The sequence below is a fragment of the Megalopta genalis genome, unplaced genomic scaffold, assembly GCF_051020955.1.
Source record: "Megalopta genalis isolate 19385.01 unplaced genomic scaffold, iyMegGena1_principal scaffold0218, whole genome shotgun sequence".
NCBI classification, from domain to species: Eukaryota; Metazoa; Arthropoda; class Insecta; order Hymenoptera; family Halictidae; genus Megalopta; species Megalopta genalis.
This window is the reverse complement of record NW_027476287.1, coordinates 22,501-27,500: the sequence shown is the minus strand read 5'-3', so window position 1 is coordinate 27,500 and position 5,000 is coordinate 22,501. Positions and strand designations below refer to the sequence as shown.

Sequence of the window (5,000 nt, the reverse complement as noted above, 5' to 3'; positions counted from 1 at the left end):
GAGTCACACATCTTTGCAAGATCACACGAGGATTGGCGATATTAATCACCTTCCCGGATCTTGTCTTTCTCACAGACGCGGGGGGACTGACAGCTGCATTTGCAGTTCCCGCGTCTGCGGCGACGGCTTCACTCCGAGTAGGAGCTGGACCCGTCGTCTTTGGACGCTTAGTTTTTTGTTCATTATTTGTATTCAGACCCATAATGTGTCTTGGTCTTTCATCCAGTGCGCTCCCCGGCCACCACCGACCCACACAATTTGGAACCCGCCAAAGGCTGGGTTAGGGCTACGCACCGAATATAGTCTGCTGGCTGGGTCGGTTTCCTTACCCAGCCCGCGTCCTCGCCCAGCAGAACCCACTTGCCCGAAGCGTGTGGTCGTTCCAAGCCGATTGACTGGACCAGGGCTGCTTTTCTCGTCCAGCCGCCCATTTAGCCGAAGCAGAGGCCAAAGGTACGTGTTGGGGACGTCTCACCCGCAGGAGAGGGCCCCCTCAGATCCCAGGATCCTCTTTTCCGACGACAAGGGTCGCCACGCACGGCAAACACGTGGGAGACAGCAGTCGGAGAGGCTGCCTCTTCCTCTCCACCACACTTCGTTCAGTTCGCTGCGTATTTAAGAACACGAGCTATCCAGCGGTACCTTTTTCGTGGAGGCTCAAGTGTGGCTAGGGCACGTTTGCCCCTTGCGGCCTGGGTTGCCCAGGGGATTGATTGCATCCCATGTATTCCTGAGCCCAGCGGAGTGTTGTCTAGTGGCGTGTTCCGCCCACGAAAAACGGTCTGAAAAACCGTTTAACGTAAACTGGGGAACTGATGCCACGAGTGACAACAGTTCCCCAGTCGGAAGTCATACAGCACATACAGTGCTGTACAAAGAACACGCCACAGCCCGTATGCTAAATCAGGGCCTCGCCATTATGCGAAGTACTACATGTACGACGCACTGACGGTCTCTAATGCCTTCATCGCCGATACACCCATCGACTCGGCCGATCAACCCTCCTACGCGAGGGCTAGTTCGGGGGTTATCTCCCGCCCTGGGTGGCCACAGACCGCCACCGCCAGTAGATAGGGACAGTTAGTGTTGTCGTCAAACTGTGGTCTCTGAGAGACGGGCCGTACCTAAGTCCTTGGTGGACCATACCGGCCGCTCTTGCGACTTGTGCCTGGTGTTCGGGCTCTACCTTCGTTCACCATCGTATCAGGGGAAGACAGCGTGCTACTCCCACTGCCACCTCGAGTCCAACCCAATCCAGGCACTCTTACGGAGTAGTGTTAAAGTCTTTTATCTCCGCAAGAGGGGCTTCAGCCTGGCCCGAGGGGACGAACCCCGAGGGGTCCGCCCAGCATGCCGTTCGAATGGCGGAGTGGACAAGTCCACGTCTGCCCGTCACTCAAGTCGGACACGGGACGACTCCAAAGCTAGCGCCGCCTGATAGGAAGCGCAAGCTGGGTCCCGCGACTTGTGTGCACTAGCCCACCCTCTGTCCTTGCAATTAGAGCAGACCGGAGGTTCACTCTTCTTGCTACAGAGCGTGAAGGTATGCCCCTTTTGGGAGCAGTGACCGCACACGTCCTCCTTGAATTTACAACGCTTCGAGGTATGCCCGAAGCGTTGACAACGGTAGCACCGAAGCACCTGGACGAAATCCCGTACACGACAGGAGTTCCATCCAAGGTAAACTCGGCTACCCCTCTGCTTCAGCCGCTGAAGATTCTGCGGACTGACGGCAACGACCCAGTTGGCTGTCTCCGGGGTCTTGCCAGCCATGCGGCTGACCCGAATTCCCGAAGGCACATCCTTCTGGTTCGCATCGCAGAGATTTTGCCTCCAAATACTGGAGGCAATTTCGTCCTTACCCATCCGACGCGGGACGTCGTAAACTAAAACCTCGGGGTCCCGCTTGGTAGGTAAGGAGACGGACAGACCCGCGCTCCGGAGCTTCTTGTTGCCAACGAAGGCTTGCAGGTCCTCCTTTCGGTCGGTCTCGACGACGATGCCACCGGAGTGGATGCGTCGGACCGACTTAATTCGGATCGCCTCCTTCGCTGGTTTAACGAGCGACAGAACAGTAACCTTCGTAACTTCGCTGCTCTGTCCTTTTTCCTTCGGCGGGAAGATTTTTACCACATGCTGCGATTGTGGCCGTCTCCCCGCTTCCGGAGAAGCTCCTTTGCAGTCGACTTTGTTCACATGGGCGTAAGTCGACTGCGCGGCGTTGCAGGCCGTCTTCGGGAGAGTTCCCTTGGACGGCCCAGGTCGCATCGCACTCATTACGGCAGGACGCGCTTTTAGGTCCGCCCTGACCGCGGCGAGCTGCCCTTCGACGAAGCTATTCCGTTGAATAAGCTCCTGGACCAGCTCGTTGAGTGCCTCAACCTCGGCGAGTATCTTTGACCCGGACTCCTTATTGACTTTCGACTCAGGTCGAAAGCAAAAGGTCCGTATTTCGGACACTCGCCTAAAGGCTTCGTCTCTTACGAGATCGAGAGGCCGTACCTTCTGCCCGGAGAACGTCCCCTTCGGTCTCCTGGCCCGGTTTACTGCGGCCTTGCCGGTGGGTGCGCCCGGCTTGGCTCGCTTTGACTTTTTGGTGACGGTTTGCCAACCGTCACCAGTAGGGTCCTCGACACGCTCGGGTGCCGACTGCACCTTCACGAGTGACGTGTCTCCGACTCGTTCGATTACTTCCACGTTACCGGTGTCCGGCGTACCTTCTACCGTGGGCTCGGTTTTCACCGAGACCGCTCGCGTGGGAGTCACACATCTTTGCAAGATCACACGAGGATTGGCGATATTAATCACCTTCCCGGATCTTGTCTTTCTCACAGACGCGGGGGGACTGACAGCTGCATTTGCAGTTCCCGCGTCTGCGGCGACGGCTTCACTCCGAGTAGGAGCTGGACCCGTCGTCTTTGGACGCTTAGTTTTTTGTTCATTAATTTTATTAAGACCCATAATGTGTCTTGGTCTTTCATCCAGTGCGCTCCCCGGCCACCACCGACCCACACAATTTGGAACCCGCCAAAGGCTGAGTTAGGGCTACGCACCGAATATAGTCTGCTGGCTGGGTCGGTTTCCTTACCCAGCCCGCGTCCTCGCCCAGCAGAACCCACTTGCCCGAAGCGTGTGGTCGTTCCAAGCCGATTGACTGGACCAGGGCTGCTTTTCTCGTCCAGCCGCCCATCTAGCCGAAGCAGAGGCCAAAGGTACGTGTTGGGGACGTCTCACCCGCAGGAGAGGGCCCCCTCAGATCCCAGGATCCTCTTTTCCGACGACAAGGGTCGCCACGCACGGCAAACACGTGGGAGACAGCAGTCGGAGAGGCTGCCTCTTCCTCTCCACCACACTTCGTTCAGTTCGCTGCGTATTTAAGAACACGAGCTATCCAGCGGTACCTTTTTCGTGGAGGCTCAAGTGTGGCTAGGGCACGTTTGCCCCTTGCGGCCTGGGTTGCCCAGGGGATTGATTGCATCCCATGTATTCCTGAGCCCAGCGGAGTGTTGTCTAGTGGCGTGTTCCGCCCACGAAAAACGGTCTGAAAAACCGTTTAACGTAAACTGGGGAACTGATGCCACGAGTGACAACAGTTCCCCAGTCGGAAGTCATACAGCACATACAGTGCTGTACAAAGAACACGCCACAGCCCGTATGCTAAATCAGGGCCTCGCCATTATGCGAAGTACTACATGTACGACGCACTGACGGTCTCTAATGCCTTCATCGCCGATACACCCATCGACTCGGCCGATCAACCCTCCTACGCGAGGGCTAGTTCGGGGGTTATCTCCCGCCCTGGGTGGCCACAGACCGCCACCGCCAGTAGATAGGGACAGTTAGTGTTGTCGTCAAACTGTGGTCTCTGAGAGACGGGCCGTACCTAAGTCCTTGGTGGACCATACCGGCCGCTCTTGCGACTTGTGCCTGGTGTTCGGGCTCTACCTTCGTTCACCATCGTATCAGGGGAAGACAGCGTGCTACTCCCACTGCCACCTCGAGTCCAACCCAATCCAGGCACTCTTACGGAGTAGTGTTAAAGTCTTTTATCTCCGCAAGAGGGGCTTCAGCCTGGCCCGAGGGGACGAACCCCGAGGGGTTCGCCCAGCATGCCGTACATCAACGGAGCTGGACGAGTCCACGCTCCGTATGCAGTTTCGTTCTATGTTCGCTTCTTAGTCTTGCTTACGGATCGTGCGAATTTTCGGAACTCCTGAAACAGCTGCTCTGACACCAGGCTGGCTTTGTCGATTGGCCACTGAAATCCTTAGTAGATAGGGACAGATGGGAATCTCGTTAATCCATTCATGCGCGTCACTAATTAGATGACGAGGCATTTGGCTACCTTAAGAGAGTCATAGTTACTCCCGCCGTTTACCCGCGCTTTTTTGAATTTCTTCACGTTGACATTCAGAGCACTGGGCAGAAATCACATTGCGTCAACACCCGTGGGGGCCATCGCAATGCTTTGTTTTAATTAGACAGTCGGATTCCCCTAGTCCGTGCCAGTTCTGAGCTGAGCGTTGAATGGCGGCCGAAGAGGACGACCGCACCGATGGGAAACGCCACGGAAGCCTCGCAGCAAGGAAGATCCGCGGGAGGCCAAGGCACGGGACCGAGCTCGGATCCCAGCCACGAGAGCCGTTCACCTCGCCCAGGCCCGGCACGTCAGCCAGACCCGCTTCCCGACCAAGCCCGACACGCCCCGCTCCTCAGAGCCAATCCTTATCCCGAAGTTACGGATCCAATTTGCCGACTTCCCTTACCTACATTAATCTATCGACTAGAGGCTCTTTACCTTGGAGACCTGCTGCGGATATGGGTACGAACCGGCGCGACACCTCCACGTGGCCCTCTCCTGGATTTTCAAGGTCCGAGGGGATGATCCGGACACCGCCGCAACTGCGGTGCTCTTCGCGTTCCAAACCCTATCTCCCTGCTAGAGGTTTCCAGGGAACTCGAACGCTTATACAGAAAAGAAAACTCTCCCCGGATCTCCC

The 5,000-nt window shown here is 56.8% G+C and overlaps 1 pseudogene; it reads right to left on the bottom strand.

Annotated features, from left to right (window-relative positions):
* Window positions 1-4,230: 4,230 nt before the first annotated feature.
* LOC143262756 (large subunit ribosomal RNA) overlaps window positions 4,231-5,000 on the bottom strand; it is a 3,004-nt pseudogene continuing 2,234 nt past the window's right edge.